The sequence below is a fragment of the Apodemus sylvaticus genome, chromosome 1 (genome assembly GCF_947179515.1).
Source record: "Apodemus sylvaticus chromosome 1, mApoSyl1.1, whole genome shotgun sequence".
Taxonomy (NCBI): domain Eukaryota; kingdom Metazoa; phylum Chordata; class Mammalia; order Rodentia; family Muridae; genus Apodemus; species Apodemus sylvaticus.
In genome coordinates, this window is record NC_067472.1 from 57161969 (window position 1) to 57180904 (window position 18936).

The window sequence follows — 18936 nt, forward strand, 5'->3', positions numbered from 1 at the left end:
GGGGGACTCTTGGGGACCTTCTGTGACAGCCAGGATGGGGTGGACAAATGTCGAAGTACAAGTGTGGAAGATAGGGACCTTTGGGCTGAGTAGAAGGAAGAGCTGATACTGCTACTGGCTCCAGGACATCCAGGTCCCCAGGCCTGTCTGGGGCTCCGTACTGGCCACTCAGCCTATAGAACTGGTCATACTGGAATAATGATATATTCTTGTCAGACTTCTTCAGACCACAGTGCTGGCTTGCCCTGAGCAGATCTGTGGGAGCTGACTGGAACCTAAGGGAACCTTTGCAAGTCCCAGCCCCAGTCAAGGCCACATCAAGGATGATTATGTGCATGACACAAGAGCCTCGTGCAGCATTACCTCATCAAGCTGAGGCTGGACTCCAGGAAGACAGGGAACATTTTTAACTGTTAAGTGAGCCCACAGGCAGTGATATGAAAATGAAACAAAACACAAGATAACTCAAGATGCCCTTGATGGGGATGACTCCACTGTCTGCCAGGGAGACACACAGTCGGGCAAGCAGGACGGCCAGGTCCTACAGCAGCCAGCACTCTGACGTCAGAGCTGGAGACAGAAGACCTAAGGAGGCCCAAACTGAGGGAAGGTTTGACCCTGTCTGAAGGACGGGGTAAGGAAGGAGGAGGAATTGAGGAAGAGTGACTTCTGTGACCTGGGCCTTCTGGCCTGGCTCTCTGTTGACACTCAGTCCTCAGCTGAAGGCTTGGAGTAAAACAGCCCTGAAAGTTTCCATCGGTTTTCCTTTCTCAGTGTTTAACTCTCAGCCCCACCTTGTTGTCAGCCCTGCTGGGTCTAGAGTTCTTAAGCTGAAAGGGCTCAGTGGGTTGGGGTTGGGGTGGATGGGACAGCTGCCTCCCTCCCTCTTCCTCCCACCAGCAGCTGTTCCTGGCTTTCCTGGGCCATGAGGTGCTGGGCTGGAATGAGCCAGCCCCAGACATCCTGCTGGTGCTCACTCTTTAGGAATTTGTATATCTATCTAGAGGCTGCTAGGGGAAGAGTGACATCTGGAGAAAGACACAGCTGCTTTGCCACAGTAGGCAGAAGTCTAGGCTGGAATGAGCTCTGGCCTCAGGGTAGTGCAGCTGAGTCTCCAAGCAGAATCAAGGGCTTGCCATGGGGAGGGTCCCTACCCTTTGTCCATGCGTGAGAGAGAGCTGCGGTCCCCTCAGCACAGACTTCCCTTTTATTTCTGTACAGGAACCTGAGGCTTTCCTGGTCCAACTTCCTCCCCAAAGCAAGCAAGCAAGCAAGCAAGCCAAGAAGTTACCTTTGACCCTTAGGGGAACCCAGAAGCCAAGTTAACTGACACTTAATCATTTCAGGAAGTACGTGCTGGGTAGAGGCAGCTTCACTGTGGGTGGAGCTGGGGGATGCCTGGAGGTGCTAGTCAAGGGTCCTTGGGAGGAGTAAAGTTCAGCCGGTGACAAGAAGGGCTTTGCTATTTGAAGTTGGATGCTGGGGGAGGGGCGGGGCAGGGAGCATTCCTGGCGGATGAGTCCTGTTGAGTCTCGGCAGCTGCCTCTGGTCCCTCTTTCTTCTCTGGCCTATAACCTACCCCTCTCCTAAGTCCAGGCCTCCATATTTTGTTTTCTGGCCTGTGCTCCCAGTGCTGTTCTAAAGCCAGGCCTCCCCAGATCGAAGGTGGGTCTGGTGTCTAGGTAACAGTGTCCTTACTCTGTGCAGTAAGGTGCCTCAAGCCCTCACTCCAGGGCCCACTCTGGCTTCCTTTGTTCACCCCAACACCTGGACCCCCAAACCTTACCAAGCCCGTCCTGTAAACTGTGAGGGCATGGAGCCTCTCTGTTCCATCCAGGACGCTCTCCACTCTGTGCCCTCACTGACTCCTGCAGTGTGAGTCCTGCCTCTTTCATTTGTTTGTATTTGAGACACAGCCCATGTAGAGGTCAGATGACAACTTGGAGGAATCACCTCTCTCCTTCTGCAATGTAGACGTGGAGGAACTGAACTAGGCTCAATGGACTCCATGGGAAATGTCCTTACCCGCTGAGCCACACTTGAAAATGTGACTTTTTGGGTGGCAAATATAGCCACTGTGAATGAAGGGAACGGATTAGAACCAAAGAATTTCAGGACAGGGAAAACAATGTCAAATTATCTTATGGAACTCTGTTGCAATGCAGGAAATCTTCAGACGAATAATGCAGTCATTCCACTCAGCTCCTGATGGTTTCCCTGCAGGAATATGTTGTGACCTCACAGATCCACTTTGCCTCAAGCCCAGAATAGCTGGGCCCTACGTCCATCCATCCATCCATCCATCCATCCATCCATCCATCCATCAATCCATCCATCCAGGAGAATCGCTATCGCTCTGTGATACTGGTTCTCACTTGGCGGTTTATTAAACACACCTGGTAGCGGGACAGTGGTGGTGCACGCCTGTAATCCCAGCACTTGGGAGGCAGAGGCAGGCGGATTTCTGAGTTCAAGGCCAGCCTAGTCTACAGAGTGAGTTCCAGGACAGCCAGGGCTACACAGAGAAACCCTGTCTTGAGAAACAAACAAACAACAAAACACATACTGGCTAAGATCCCAGACACTTCCTCCACAGACTGGCTTCTGTGGCATGGGATGCAGTCCTATGAAGGAAGAGGGTGTGTGCGCGTGCACGTGCTCATAGTCAGGTGTGCATACTTAATGAGCAGCACGCTGAGGCTGGGCAGTCTGGGCCAACAGAAATACCCTCCAGAGATCTTAAGCAGGTGACTGAACACGTCAGGGACACAAGAATGTGGAAGTAAGCCACTTCAGAAGCCTTGTTATTGCTTTAGGCCATTCCAGAAGGTCCATTCAGCAGGCCCCAGAGGCCGCAGCATAGGTGAGGGCTGGCCTAGTGCCTCCCTCCCATGGTGCCTCATCGTCAGTGGAAAGACAGCAAGGGCTGAGCCACTCTGGGAGTGGAACCTGACCCTGTGCTTCACCCACTCCAGCACCCAGAGGAAAGAAGAGTCGTTAGCTTCAGACACTGGGCAGCTCAACCCCATTCCAGCCTGTTCTGGTGGGATATCCATCGTCACTGCTGCTACTTCCTGTGGAGTGGGTTCTTCCCAACACCCCCATCCCACCCCTGAACTCAGCAACAGCAATGAACTCTGGAGACCCTCTATTGTATATATACTATGACTGGGTTTAATTTCCATCTTTGTGGGACACTTCTGGACAGGGAGCCTGTCGTCCCATCACAGACACCTCCCACACTGGGTTACAAGTACAGCATACTTCTGGAAGCACGCACTCTTTCAACTACTGTTCTGGATGCGTCTACATTTATTTATATGTCGTTTTTATTCTTGCTGAGATGAAGGCTCACTGTGTTGTCCAGACTGATCGCAAATTCCTGGGCTCATGTGAGCCTCTTGCCTCAGCCTCTGGAATGGCTGGAAACTACAGGTGTCTATAACAAGCCCTGGCTGTGTATTATACATCTCAAAAGAGCTACCATTCCAGTTTGTTTGAGACAGAATCTCTGACTCAGGCTGGTCTTGAACTCCTGATCCTCTCCGTTCCATCTTCCAAGTGCTGGGATTATGGGCCTGGGCTGCCATGCCCAGTTTATCTGGTGCTGGGGTTTCCTCCATGCTAGGCAGGTGTTCTACCCACCGAGCTCTACACATTCCACCGAATTACCTTCTGCGTGTTGCACACACACAGCTCATTCACGGAGTCATTCCTCAGTGCCCAGGAGCTCCTATGTGTTAGGTACTTCTGACACAACTGCACAGACCATCGGGCATCAGTGTCCTGGTCTAAGGGCTCCCAGGGTTAGGGCAGGGAAACAGGCAGGGAAATGTCATGTTCCAGGGATGGCAGGGGACCATGGGGAGCCAGGCAGCTATCAGCCAGGGAGAGAAGCCTAGTTACTTCTCATCCAAGGCCAGGTGGCCCCAAACCGGGAGACTGGAACCCCAGAAGCTAGACCTGCTGGTGTGGAGCCAGTCTGGGCCATTCCGGTTCGAAGCCTGAGAGGACCAGAGCCGCACCCCTGGAGAATCCATCTTGCTTTTTTTGTCGTCAGTTCTCTTCCCTTATCCCTTGGTACAATCACTGTCTCCACAGCCAGGCCTTCTAGAAAGCTCTACAGAGACTGCAGAAAGAGCTTACAGCTAATTACACAGCTACTAAACAGCCAAAGACTCCGAGACTCAGGGTGGGGTCACAGTTGGTTTTCTCCAGACACCTTCCTTCTCCTCCCCCAAGAGGCTTCTAGTTAATTTGGAATCTTTCCTATCCCTTTTCATTTGTAGAGACAGGGTTTCTCGATGTAGCCCTGGCTGTTCTGGGACTGGCTCTGTAGACCAGGTTGGCCTGGCACTCAGAGATCCGCCTGCTACCATTAGCCAGCTATCTTCACTAATTTTTAAAAATTGACTTTTAAACATTTATTTGGTGTGTACTGGGAGCAGCCTCCTCTCTCCTGTGGGATCTCAGGCCCAGACTTAGCAGCATGCACCTTGAACCGGCTCAGCTGTCTTCGGGCCTTCAGCCCCTTCCTAAACAGCCAAAGAAGGCAGAAGACTAGAGCATCCAGAGCCTGCTTCTCTCTCTCCCCGGCTTCTCCACCTCATCTTGGGAACTGCAATGACACTTTCCATTCCTGGAACTTGTTTCGCTGCACCAGGCTTCTCCGTGTGAAAGGGGCCTCAGTGACTGACCTTTACCCTTTCTCCAGGATACATTTGTTAGCTGTCCTGACCTCCCCCACCCCGACCCACCCCGGGAACAATGCTCTCTCTCACGTGACCGAGCTCAGGCTAACGTGCTTTGTCATCTCTGTAGGTTTTTTTCCTGCAGTGGGAGTAGCCCGTTTGTGCAGCAGATTTAAGGTTCTCAGTGTTCCAAAGATCTTAAAAAAAAAAAAAATCAGCCCTGGGAAGGTGGGTGGGTGGATGGGAACTGCAAATTCAGTCTTTAGAAAACAAAATCTCCTCCCAAGCTCCCAGTCGTTCCCCCTCTTTCTCGCCTGCCTTGTGCCTTGAAGATGAAAATTACAGGATGGGGAGAATGCGGGTGGACCTGCCCAGGCTGGTCTCTGACTCCCAGGACTAAACTGAAAGGGAGAAGCAGCCATTCCTTTGCTGAGGCCTGATACACCCTTGTAACCTGTGAGGGGTGGGTGGCCTCCAGTGTTCTCTGAGGATTTCTGGCCCGATGTCTGAATTATTGATGCTTCAGTCACTTTCTGGGTCACAACTTCTCCAGGCCCCAGCCAGGAAGTCTAAAATCCTCCAAGTTCTCACCCCACCCCTTTGTTTACAGCAGCTGCGTCAGCATCCGCCCCGGCTCCTGTCCTCTCTTGCACATTAGGAAATTACCTCTCCTAAGTTATTGGGTTCCTGCCCAAGGTCACAGGGATGCCTGTCATCCATGTGCCTGCCAGAAACAGGCCTCAGAGCGTCTGGTTTTGGCCTGGGCTCCTTGGAGGGGAGCTGCAGGTGACTGGCTAAAGCAGCTGTTTCTCTTAGTGTTAGTGCTACCCTGAGCCAGCCAGGACTGTACAGGGAGACCCTCTATAAAAAAGTTAAAGGGGATTAGGCGTGCAACTCAGAGTTAGGCTGATACCTAGAAAACTTGAGGTCTTGGGTTTAATCTTTAACACTGGAAAAAGAAATATCCAGAAAAGACCCACTAAACAAAAGAGGCAAGAATCTTTTCTGGAGTGGTCTGGAAATTACCAAAGCCTGTTTGTGAAGTAGGAATTAAGGTGGAAGACAGCAAGCATTTGGACCCTAGCAATAAAAAGTTAGTCTAGAATGTTCTCTAGAAATATTATTTCTCATGGAGTGGTCACTGTGAACTTCCTCTCTGCCTTTGCAAAGCATGTCTGGACGAGTTTCTGGAGTGACCCTGCTGCCTGTTTCTCTCTTCAAACCCTGGGAGTTGCTCAGTGCTACACAGCCATTCCAACAGCAAGGAAAAGTTTGTATGACTGGAGAAGGAATCAAGAAGACGGGTAAATGGACGTGGGGCTGAGGGAAGGGCAGGTGGAAGGCTTGCCTTGTTTACCTTATCTGAAGTGTTTCCAAAACGACAAAAACCAAAGTTCTAGTTTTTGCCTCAGGTGAGTCACGCCTTTAATCCCAGCACTCACAAGGCAGATACTGACAAATCCAAGAGTTTCCAGGACAGCTAGGGATACAGTTTCAGGACAATTTGGCAGTGAGACCATCTCAAAACATGTCACCCTATATATTTTAACTTTCTTTTCTATAAAAACAATCAAACAAAAAAATAGGGTCTATTTGTCTTGGCTCACCTGGAACCCTCTATGTAGAAGAGCAGGCTTCTGGAACTTGCAGGGATCCAGCCCTATTTTAAGCATTGGTTTCATTTCCCTGGCCTCCAGGAGGTGTCTTAGGCCCTCCCCCAGCAGCGGCAGAGGAGAAACAGCAGGTCGGGGGAGGAGAGGGAAGTGGGTTGAGAAGAAAGATGAAGAACACCTTCTGCTAGCTAACTTGCCTCATTTTAGATGAATCACAAATTCCCTAGCCTCAAATCACCATAATGTAGGTGACTCAAGTTTTCGTCTTTTCTGAACTAAAATTCTCAAAAGTTTCCAGGCCCAGAGCATCCATCAAGTGTGCATCTAGAGGCAAGCATTTGCACTCAGTAACATTCCATTCTTTAGGGCTTTTTACAGGCAGAAAAGAGCGACGTTGGGCAGCTGCGCAAGGGGCAGCTGCTCAGACAAGCCTGGGCTTGGTAGCACACAGCTTTAACCCCAGCACCTGGGTAAAGACCAGGGCCAGCCTGGTCTACAGAGTGAGTTCCAGGACAGCCAGGGTTACAGAGAAACCATGTCTCAAAAATAAATAAATGTAAGTAAAAAAGGAAGAAAACGCTTCACCTGGCCATTCTTTGGGATGGGAAGGGAGGCGTTGGCCTGGAGGTCTAACGCGGGACCTCCGGCCCGGCTAGAGCCCCACTACTAGCTAAGGGGGCTCCTCTCCTTTAGTTTTAGGAATAGAATATTCATGTAATTTTATGTCATTAGTGACTATATCAGCCTCTGCCTGAACCTCCCTATTTACAGGTCCTAAAACGTAGATCTGGGGAGTCAGAGGTGCGGCCAGACAGTCTGGGATTGCGAGCTCTGGACCTCTGTGAGCCCCGGGGCGGTTTCCCATGGCTCCCATTGTTTTTCTATAAACCGAGGTAGCCTCCAGCTGCCTGGACCAACCTGAGACTCGCTTCCCTTTGAAAATTCTAGAGTGTAAAGTAAACGTACAAGCAAAGCATGTGTGATAACACTTAATGGATGACACAGAGACCTAAAAGAGGACCCAGTTCAGCGGGCCCGGTAGGCCGCAATAAGGGGCAACCAGGACACCGTAGCACAGCCCGCAGCCGCCGCCCTGCCCCCACACCAGCCATTCCCGCACTAGGATCGAGACGCTTGGGGGCGGGGCGGAGCGCGCCTGCGCAGTGAGGCTCTGCGGCAACAACCTCGCCTAGACCGGCTGGAACCGGTTAGAACCGGCCGCGCCCGCCCGGAAGCCCGCGATTCTGCGCCTCACAAAGGAAGGCGGCGACTCACGACCTGCGTATCCTTGCGCCTCTCCCCTCCCCCTTTGCCCCTGGGGCGCGTTCCGCGCTCCATCCCGCCCTCCCCCGCGCGGCCCGGTTCTGTCGCCCGGTGGCCATTTTGCCATGGCGCTCTGGAGAAAGAGAAACACTTTAGCTTTAGGGACGCGCCTTCTTTTACGTCGTAGTTCTAGAAAGGCCTGAGCGTGTGCCGGGCTCTGACTCAGTGGCGCAGTGGGGGTTGTGCCCGCCCTGGCCGCCAAGGTCACCGCGTCCTCACTAGCAGCGGCCGTCGCCTAGCTAGGCTGCGAGCGGCGCCTCGCCTCAGGGCCGTCTGCTGGGCGTTGCTGGGTTGGAATGAGGACAAGGCGCCTAAAATGGCTGACGTGTGCAAGCACAAGCGCTTGTTTACCCAGGCTCGGAAAAACGTCCTCGTGGGCCGCCGGGGACTGCAGGTCGTCCCCGCAGGACGATGTTCTCAGCACCCCGAGTATAAACCAGCACAAAGCAAAGTGTCACCACCTCAGAAACTGCTCGCAGGGCTAGGTCATTCCCGGAGAAACCGCCATGTTTCATATGAAATGGCTGCTGCTCCGGGAGTTACAAGATGGAAGGGAAAGCTATCGGAAAACCCGTTTTACCATCTCAAAGAGCCATAGGGTACCCACTGTCATCCCAGGAAAACGCGAAAGGTGTTGAAATATCCAAAAAATGTTGGGCTCCCGCTTTTAACAGCTGTTTTTTTCACCTTGTGACCCAGAAACTTTAAACATATTTGTACTTGCTGGCTTAAATATTTCTCTGTATTTGCAAGGCACGCAGACCCACACACCGTCAAGAAAAATCTAGAAACTTGGTAGTTAGGATCTATTTTTAACTCGCTGAGGGACTATTTTTCTTCCTGCACCAAGGTGGCGGAGGGTTACTGGGTTCCGGTGGAGTGAGTTGTCCCTTCGCAATAAATACCGGAGCTCGCGGCCCTGCGTCAGGCATTCAGGCAGCGAGAGCAGAGGCGACTGGTGAGGCAGGAGACAGCCTGAGGAATCCAGATAAGTGTCTTTTTAAAAAGATGAAGTAATAAAAAGAAATTAGAACTCTAAAGTTAGTTAATAGAGTAGCTTCTCGAGATAATACTGTTAATATAATTTAGGATTTTAAGAGAAAATATGAAAGCTTATTTAAACAGACTGAAAAAGGAAGAGAGAAGAAAAGTATTTGTACAGTACGATGGAGGCTGACCTGAAGCATTTATCTAGATTAGTTTAGAAGATTGTAAAGAGGTATTAAGGAGTCCTAAAAGGTTCAAGTTTGAAGGTCAGCCTTGTAGATTAAAAAGGTTACCTAAACAGAATCTAAATGGCACTTAACAATAAAGCTGTAGATAATAGTTTGAAAACGAGGTGTAGTTTAAAAAGATTTGAGAAAAATAGGTTAAGGTGAAGGCCCTCGACTGGCGCATGTTTGTTTGAAGGCACGAGTTGGAAACAGGGAAGATAGAAGTGGTAGATTAGTATTCGGAGAAAGAAGATTAGAAAATGGAAGTGAAAAACGAAGAAGGCACAGGAAGGTGAAGAAAAGTAGAGAAGATAGGGAAATAGAAGACGAAGCATCTGTAGAAGACAGAAAAGGTATAAACTCACAGGTAGGAAGCTGAAGAAAACTAGAAGATAGAAGCGAAGATAGAAAAACCAAAAGGAAGTTCAGACAACTTTGGATGCCAGCATTCAAGATAGGCACAGAAGATCAGATTGAGACCAAAAGGTTGGATAAGATATAAAATCTCAAAGTCAGAAGGAAGTTATTTTTAAAGCCATAAATTCAATTTTCTGGAGCAAGCAGCTTAGAAGTCTGTAGACAGCCGCTTTACAAGAGAAGCTATCAAAGCTACTAGAACTGAATTAAAATTGAGGCAGAATGCGTTTGAAGAGTTAGAAGAATACTAAAAGCCTTGTAGCATATCTTTGTTTATTTAACAAAAGAACTTTGATAACAATTTCAAGATTGTCAGCATTTTGCATTGGACTTGAGCTGAGGTGCTTTAAAAATCATAAGGACTAGCATTGGCAGCTGACCCAGGTCTACACAGAAGTGGATTCAGTGAACCTAGGAAGACAGGAGCCCCCGAAGCCAGTTTGGTGAAGCTAGGAAGGACGGAGGAGCCAGCAGCAGCAGTGCATGGTGAAGATAGCCCAGGAAGCAGTGCGGCTCTGTGGAGGAAGCTAGGAAGAAGAGCCATAACCATGTGGTGGTGAAGCTAGGAGAGGAGTCCAGGAAGGTGGAGCCAGTGGAGGTGGTGATGAAGCTAGCTGGCGGCTTGGCTTGTCAACTGCGCGGAGGAAGCGAGCAGGCGTTGTGGAGAGAATAGATAGCGGCTCCTAGACCAGCATGCCAGTGTGCAAGAAAGGCTGCAGGGAGAGCATGTGGTGCGGTAACATTCCGTGAGGCTGGCAACATGGTGGTGTTTTTCTGTAACTTGGATGGTAACTTGTTTATTTTGTCTTAATAGTAATGGGGGAGTTGTAGGCTTTGCGGGTGTTGTAGGTTTTTCTTTTTCAGGGTTATGTCCTCTTGAATCTTGTCTGAAGCTTTGAGGGCAGACTGCCAAGGCCCAGAAGAGTGGTAGATGGCAAGTTGTCTTATCCGATTTGAGGGGAATCAATGGTAGAACCAGCACAATCTCCCAGTTTTGTAAGAACTTGTAGTTTGTGGACAGCTGACCTACTGCAGGCTTCTCCAAGTCTCCTACTGTGTAGGGGAGGTAATTGATTGGGTAAAGTGCTTTTGGGGGTATGGGGACAAAATATATTTTGAGTTCTTTTCCCCTTAGGTCTGTCTAGAACCTAAAGGCAGATGACTCAAGGGAACCAGAAAAAAGAAAATCCAGTATCAGGATAAGCAGAACTCAACAGGTTTACAGTTTCTAGAAATTAGAGGATGAATAGCTTTCATACTGAGTGGAGGAGCTGTCCATTGTCGGAATGGCTGGTGGTTTATTCTGTCCCCCTCCCTTAATGAGACTTGTAAAATTGCTAATCTTTTAAACATTTTTACTTGGAATATTTATTTGGGTTTGGTCTTAACAGGGAGGAGTGGGTCGGGGGAAATGTTTTTTTCTAAGATTTTCCACAGATGCTATAGTTCTGTTGGCACACTGGGTTAGAGAAGGCGTGTACTGCTATGCTGTTGGCACGACACCTTCAGGGACTGGAGCTGCCTTTTACCCTTGGAAGAGTTTGCCCAGTTGCTGCTGAAGTACAGCACAGTGCAGCTTTGGTTCACAGTCACCTCAGGAGAACCTCAGGAGCTAGGCCAGATGGTGAAGTTAAGTTTTCAAGCATCGTGACTTAATATTTATTTCATTAAAGGGGAGGGGCAAACTTAGTTGGATGTGGCCTGTTGTGTTTGGGTGGGTGGGGGTGTTAGGTAATTGTTTAGTTTATGATTTCAGATAATCATACCAGAGAACTTAAATATTTGGAAAAACTGAGGAAATCTCAGCTTTCAAGTTGGCAAGTAACTCCCAATACAGTTTTTGCTTTCCTTTTTTTTCCCCTTTTTTTTTTTGAGTTGGGCAGTTGAAGATGGCCTTGGGTCTTCCCACCAGTCTTGTGGGCAAGGAAAATAAATCACAACAGTTGTCTGTTCCCTTGAAAGTGTAGGGCTTGGGGGTTGGTCTGGTCCACTGGAATGAAGTGAAAGCTACAGTGGGGATTCTTTAGAAGCTACTGGATATAGATTGTAGTGTGTGGTTCTCTTTTGACATTTTTTTCAGGTGACTTAATGTATCTTAATAACTACTATAGGAACTTCAGAGCAAAGGATGTGGCTTTAATGATCCTGAAGGGATTTCTTCTGGTGATAGCTTTTATATTATCAAGTAAGAGATTCCATCTCAGTTTTGTATAAGCAAGTCTTTTTCCTAGTGTAGGAGAAATGGTTTTCCTTGTGACTAAACAAGATGTAAAGGTATGCTTTTTTTTTTTGTGCATTGTATACTTGTATTTATTTGTAACTTATATTATTTTAAAATTGTGATAATTCAGCCTGAATATCTCTTCGAGGGTGGGCTTTTGTTGATGAGGGAGGGGAAACCTTTTTTTTTTCTGTAGACCTTTTTCAGATATCATCTTGAGTCATAACCAGCCTGGCAGTGTGATGACATAGATGCAGAGGGAACAGCTCCTTGGTGAATGAGGGATAAGTAAAGGCAGAAAAGATCATGTCTCCATGGGGATGAGCATGAGCCCGGGATTGTTACTACTGAGGAAAATCTGCATATGCAAAAAAAATTAACCAAATGAAAGCCACCGGTGTAAAATTATGGAAATCTACCTTTAAAAGTTAATGGCTTACCAAGCTTTATTCACAAAAGTAAAGAATTGATGAAAAACAGTGAAGATCAAATGTTCATCTCAAAACTGCTTTTACAAAAGCAGAATAAAAATGAAGTGAAAATGCTACATTAATCCCGGAGTAAAAAGAAGCTGATCTTATTGAGATGAGTGGGATCGAGTGGCTTGAGGCGGTGCAGTGTGCCAATCTTTCGTTTGCCTCAGACAGGTTTCTCTTCATAAGCAGAAGAGTTGCTTCATTTCATCTCGGAGCAGGAAACAGCAGACTGCTGTTGACAGATAAGTTTAACTTGAATCTGCAGTATTGCATGTTAGGGATAAATAAGTGCTTTTTTTTTTTTTTTAAATAAGATCTGTGAAGATATTGAATGTTTAACCCCTTAGGGCAGTTCAGGATTGTGAGTAGTTTTCCATCCAGCTTTTTAAAAATTCTAAGCCTTGTGCCAGTGGGCTTTCATGAGGGGATAGTAACAGGCTTTTGCTTCCTAAATTTCATCACAAAAGCCTCATACATGATTAGTGCCTGCCTTAATTACATTGTTTGCAAAATTAAGGAATCTTTTGAATCTTGAGGACCCTATGAAAGGGACATAGCATTCATTATGTGCTAAAAGTCAGATGTTCATGTTGCTAAAATTTATATGTGCTCAATGTACTTGTGCTTAAAATCATTAAGTCATACAAATTAATAAAAATACTTCACACTAGAGAATGTATGTATTTAGAAGGCTGTCTCCTTATTTAAATAAAGTCTTATTTGTTGTCTGTAGTTAGTGTTGGGCAATTTTGGGGGGAATGTTCTTCTCTAATCTTTACAGAACTTGTCTTCGAACACTAAAATGGACAAGATCAGGACTTGAGCCAGAAGACCGAAATTAACTTTCAGGCAGGAAAGACAAATTTTATTCTCCATGCAGTGATGAGATGAGCATTTAATATTGCAGGCCTGACATAGAGGCCCTCTAACTAAGGCCTAAGTACCTTAGGCAGGTGGGAGATGATGGTCAGAGTAAAAGGTAACTACATATTTTGTTTCCAGAGAAAGTCAGGGGGTCTAATTTGACCATGGCTAAACACCTAGGGTAAGACTTTCAGACATTTCCAAATGTGCATGTTGAGTTTAAATGCTTACGACCATCTCATCCACGTCAGCCTTTCTGTCACCTCACGAGCTGGGTCGGGCATGTGGGTTTTAAAGAGTTTTCCTTTGCAGAGGCCTCATTTCATCCTCATGGAGCTGCTCAGGACTTTGGTTGCATATAAGCGCTTGCCTCTGTCTTCTGTTCTGCTAGTGAGTGTGTGAGACCTGCAGTGAGTTTGCTTTTCCTGGAATTTGGAGGGAAGGGAGGAGGGGGATGGGGCTTACTTGTTCTAGCTTTTTTTTACAGACCACACAGAATGCAGGTGTCTTGACTTCAGGTTTTGTCTGTTCTTGGCAAGTAATATGTGCAGTACTGTTCCAATCTGCTGCTATTAGAATGCATTGTGACTCGACTGGAGTATGATTACAGTTGTTTGCCCAAATGTTTGGAGTAGTGATTGTTGGAGGAAAGCCCTGAGTCCTACAGGCTGAGTGTTGAGAAAGTGGCTCTGCAGCTTTAAGTAACATGTGTTTGTGATTAAAGCCACGCCCCTTTGCCGTGCTGCTTAGGTAAATGTTTTTGTTCATTTCTGGTGAAGGGGGGGAGGGAGCACTGAAGCCTTTAGTCTCTTCCAGATTCAAGTTAAAATCTGACAAGAAATAAATTCAGACAAGCAACATTCTTGAAGAAATTTTAACTGGCAAGTGGAAATGTTTTTACAGTTCCATGGTCGTTTAGTGCATTGTCTTTGTGTAGGTGTTTCTCTCCCCTTCCTTGGTCTTAATTCTTACATACAGGAACATTGAAAACAGCAGACATCTATTCGAGGGGCCAGAGAAGCCAGACCCAGTAAGGAAAACTAGCCCATTTACTTTAAATCAATAAGTGAAGCAGACATTCCATTTTCAATGTGGGGATTGGGAAGCCCTAGTTCTTTCAGATGTACTTCAGACTATAGAAGGAGCTTCCGGTTGAATTGAATTCACCAGTGGACAATGATGACAACAGGTGAACGAGCCTTTTCTTGTTTAAGATTAGCTACTGATAATTAGTATTGAATCCTCTTCAGCTTCATGCTGGAGCAGCAGGCATGTGATGTATTGTCGGCCTTGGGGTGGAGGGGTGAGGTGGGCGCTAAGCCTTTTTTTAAGATTTTTCAGGTACCCCTCACTTAAAGGCACTGAAGGCTTAATGTAGGACAGCGGAGCCTTCCTGTGTGGCAAGAGTCAATCAAGCAATTGTCAAGCAGTATTGTATCAAGACCAAAGCGGTATCATGGTTTCAAGTATCAGTGAGGACTACCCTACCGCAACACCTTGCTGGAGTTGAAGCATCCAAAGAATACTTGAGGCCCTGGGCTTGTTTTAACATCTGAAAAAAGCTGTTTTTATAGCAGCCATTACCAGCCCAAATCTCAAGCTGTGCTTGCAGGGGAGGGAAAAGGGGGAAAGGGCAACCGCTTTTCCCTAGCTTTTCCAGAATCCTGTTACAAGGTCTCCCCACAAGTGATTTCTCTGCCACATCGCCACCCCGTGCCTTTGGCCTAATCACAGACCCTTCACCCCTCACCTTGATGCAACCAGTAGCCGGATCCTTGAGGTCATGATGCCTTACCGGTTTCAAGGTAACCATGGTGCCGAGGTCCTGTGGGTCGCACCAGAAAAGGCCATTTTTCCCTTGCCTATAATTTAACATTAAAACCACAGCTAAGTAGTTAAGATGTTAATCCGTAGCACCTACTCAGACTAAACAAACCGTTCAAGGGTATAGTAGTGTTTTGATATACCAATGCTGGGTGGGAACGTAGGAAGTCAGCTCAAAGGCAAGCCTTTGTAGGAAGCTGTTGGGTGGGATTGCAAAATTTCTCTGCTCAGACTCTTTCAGGTGGACATAACAGACTTGGCCAAGCTAGCATCTTAGCGGAAGCAGATTCGTCAGTAGGGTTGTTAAAGGTTTTTCTTTTCCTGAGAAAACAAACTTTGTTTTCTCAGGTTTTGCTTTTTGGCCTTTCCCTAGCTTTAAAAAAAAAGCAAAAGATACCGGTGGTTGGCACTCCTGGTTTCCAGGACGGGGTTCAAGTCCCTGCGGTGTCTTTGCTTGACTCTAAATGAGGCCTCCACAATTTTCTTAGAGTGTTCAATAGGCTCTGCATATGGGGAGCTGATGTCACAGCCCAGCCTCAGTGTTGACTCAGTAACTATTGACTGCCTGCATTGTCTTTTTCAGATTATGCCCAATTCATCTATTACTGAATCGACATACCTCCTACTATTAAATACTTTGACTTTATAAAATAAAAACTAAAGATCTCTCGTTGTGTGGTTCTTTGTATGAAACACAGGCTTACTCTAAACCTAACTAAACTGAATTTCTGATCTGTCAGCTTCTCCGGATAGTGAGGCTTGCCTTGTTTCCTTTGCTACATGGATCTTCATGCAGGTGGCTGCTCTAAGGTTGAGCTTGGGTGGTTACTCTTGCACCTCCAGGATGGATACAAGGCCTTCCTGCTGTTGAGGCTCTACTCTGAAAACATCCTGGGTTGTCCCTGAGTAAATGGGAGAAGGGTGTCAAAGGCGTTTTGCTTTGCTCCAGTGTACCTGGCACTGGGTGGAAGACTAATTTTCATGTAGTTGGTGAAATCCAGGGTTGTACGTGGTCTAAAGGCCCAAAAACATTCCCATGGAGAAAGGGAACTTGAGTGCATGCAATACGGTGTGTAAGCATGTGCACTGTGAGTGTTTGGAGGTCAGAGAGGTTCTAGAGATGAAACTAGTTCATGGGAATGTGGCCATGTTTGCCACTGGGACTGGGGAAAGACTTCCCATTCCTTAAGAATGAACAGTTTGGCTGGGTGTGGTGCTGTACACCTTTTACTTCTACATCTCTGGGCTCAAGCCTTGTCTACACAGAAAAAAACCCCCACTTCTGCTTTCTCATACTTGAAGGGCTGCATGTCTTTGATCAGACAGACAACTTGCTGCTGTGAGGACAGGCCCCTAGGTCCCAGGGTGCCTTGCCTGCTGCTCTCAGGCCTTACCCCTGGGCAAAACCATCCTGCATTGATGGTTCAGCTCCCAGGGCTGGGAACCTGTGCTGGCATCAACCAGTTCAAAGGGGCTGAGCCAAGTCCTCGGGTGAGCAGCATGGTCTCTCCAAGGCAATCCTAGGCACTGTCTCTGAGCTCCGTCTTGGTGTTCCTGCAGTACAGGACAGTCTCACAGCTGAGGTGCCTCACCTGCCTGCTCGCCAGGCCCCTGCCACACACCTCAGTAAGGGCCCGTTCTGAGTTAGCCCATGTGAGTAACTTGCTTTGCTGAGGTGAGGCACAGAGACTTCACTGGAGAGCAAGAGATGAACAGAGGTTGGGGCCCCACACTTCCTGATTTGGGGGCCAGGATTGGGAGCAAAACAACAGAAAGCATGCTTGTAAATTTCCCAAAGGGTAAGGGTTAGATACAGATCTGGAGGCTTCATCTTAGCTTTGTGTAGGCCAGGGTGACTCTGAATTTGGGTCCTTGGGCCTCAACTTTGGAAGTTGCAGTGACAAGCCTCTGGGTTCTGTACATTCCTGTGCTTGTCCACAAGCTCTAGCTGTACAAAGGATTCTCCAACAATCACTTTCCCCAAACAGGCCTTTGATGTCTAGCCCTAAAAGCCGATTGGTACAGGGCCAGCAGCATAGCATCTTCCTACGAACACCTGAAATTAGGAGAAGAAGGGTTTGGGGAGAGATCTTGGAAGATGTGATTTTTTTTTTTTTTTTTTTTTTAAGGTAGGGCCGTAATATCACCAGACAGGTGCTCCTTATGCAGCCCAGGATGGTGAAATTAAAGTTGTGCCTCAGCCTCCTGAGTGGGATTGCTCAGGTGCTCCAGTATGCTCGGCCACCTGGATTGTTGACTATCAAGCTCCTGCCTCTGATCAGTTGACAAACTTGAGAACTGCCTGGCTCACAATGCAACCCTGTACACGCATAGTGTACTTAGTTGGCTCGACAAGGCAAGCTAGGCAACTGAGTAGGAAGTGACTGGATTTTGCTGCCATCTAGTGTACAAATGTAGTGCATGCAATGTCCTTGAACTGTCTTCCTTGTCATGCCTGTTTTGTTTATGGTTTGTTTTTTTATTTTTGTAAGATATCTCTATGAAATTCTGGTTGTGCTGGAATTTTCTATATAGACTACTAGGCTGGCCTTGAACCCACAGCAGTCCTCCTGCCTCTTCAGGAAATTCTGCAAGCCTACACCTCCATGACCAGAGTGTTGGGATTACAGGCATGTGCCACCACCGCCCAGCGATATTCAGCATTTTAAAAGTCACCATTAAAAAAAAAAAAAAAAAAGTCACCATTATGTGTATGAGTGTTTAGTCTGAGTTCAAAGGAGGCTAGAGGAGAGTGATGGATTCCCTGGACCCGGAGTTTTAGATGGTTATCACCTGTCAGGTGGATGCTGGAAATCAGTTATGTCTTTCTGGAAAAGCTCTTAACTGCTGAGCCATTTCTCCATCCCCCATTTCATAAATATATTTTAAATCAAGCCACCTGTTACTATCAATTTTCCACAATTAAAACCTTTTTCTGGCTGGGTGGTGGTGGCGCACGCCTGTAATCCCAGCACTCTGGGAGGCAGAGGCAGGCAGATTTCTGAGTTCGAGGCCAGCCTGGTCTAGAGTGAGTTCCAGGACAGCCAGGGCTATACAGAGAAACCCTGTCTTGAAAAAAACCAAATCCAAAAAACCAAAAAGAAAAAAAACAAACTTTTTCTGGGCATAGAGGTATATGCTGTAATCCTACAGCAGGGGAGGCAGGAGGATCTCCCTCTCTCTCTCTCTCTCTCTCTCTCTTTTTATGTTTTTTGTTTTTGTTTTGTTTTGTCGAGACAGGGTTTCTCTGTGTAGCCCTGGCTGTCCTGGAACTCACTCTGTAGACCAGGCTGGCCTCGAACTCAGAAATCTGCTTGCCTCTGCCTCCCAAGTGCTGGGATTAAAGGTATGTGCCACTATTGCCCGGCTGTTCTCTTTCTTTCTTTCTTTTTAAGATTTATTTATTGTTATATGTAAGTACACTGTAGCTGTCTTCAAACACCCCAGAAGAGGGCATCGGATCTCATTACAGAGGGTTGTGAGCCACCATGTGGTTGCTGGGATTTGAACTCAGGACCTTCAGAAGAGCAGTCGATGCTCTTAACTGCTGAGCTATCTCTTCAGTCCTGTTTTGGGGTTTTCTTTCTTTTTTCTTTTTTCTGAGACAGGGTTTCCCTGTATAGCCCTGGCTGTCGTAGAACTCACTCTGTAGACCAGGCTGGCCTCAAACTCAAAAATCCGCCTGCCTCTGCCTCCCAAGTGCTAGGATCACAGGCGTGCGCCACCACCGCCCGGCTTGGGGTTTTCAAGATAGGGTTTGTCTGTGTAGACTTGGCTGTCCTGGAATTTATTCTGTAGACCAGGCTGATCTCAAACTCAGAGATCTGCCTGCCTCTGCCTCCGCAAGTTCTGGGATTAAAGGCGTGTACTTCTGCCCGTAAATAGTTGTTTGTTTGTTTGGTTGGTTGGTTTTAGTTTTTTGAGACAGGGTTTCTCTGCATAGCCCTGGCTGTCCTGGGCTAATTTTGTAGACCAAGCTAGCATCAAACTTAAGAGATCCTCCTGATGCTGGGTGGTGGTGGCACATGCCTGTGATCCCAGCACTCGGGAGGCAGAGGCAGGCAGATTTCTGAGTTCGAGGCCAGCCTGGTCTACAGAGTGAGTTCCAGGACAGCCAGGGCTACACAGAGAAACCCTGTCTCAAAAAACCAAAAAAAAAAAAAAAAAAAAAAAAAAAAAAGTCTATACTGATCTTCCTAAGCCCTAAGCATGAACATGCTGCATACACATATATGGAGGCAAAATACTCATGCATATTAAAAAATAATTGGAGAGATGGCTCAGTGGTTAAGA

General features: G+C 47.3%; 1 long non-coding RNA gene across 1 annotated transcript; it reads left to right on the top strand.

Moving 5' to 3' along the window:
• Nucleotides 1-8496: 8496 nt before the first annotated feature.
• Nucleotides 8497-15310, top strand: LOC127692249 (uncharacterized). The gene is made up of 2 exons (XR_007979430.1): nucleotides 8497-14624; nucleotides 15227-15310. It is a non-coding gene; the product is annotated as an uncharacterized LOC127692249 (long non-coding RNA).
• The last annotated feature ends 3626 nt before the right edge of the window (nucleotides 15311-18936 follow it).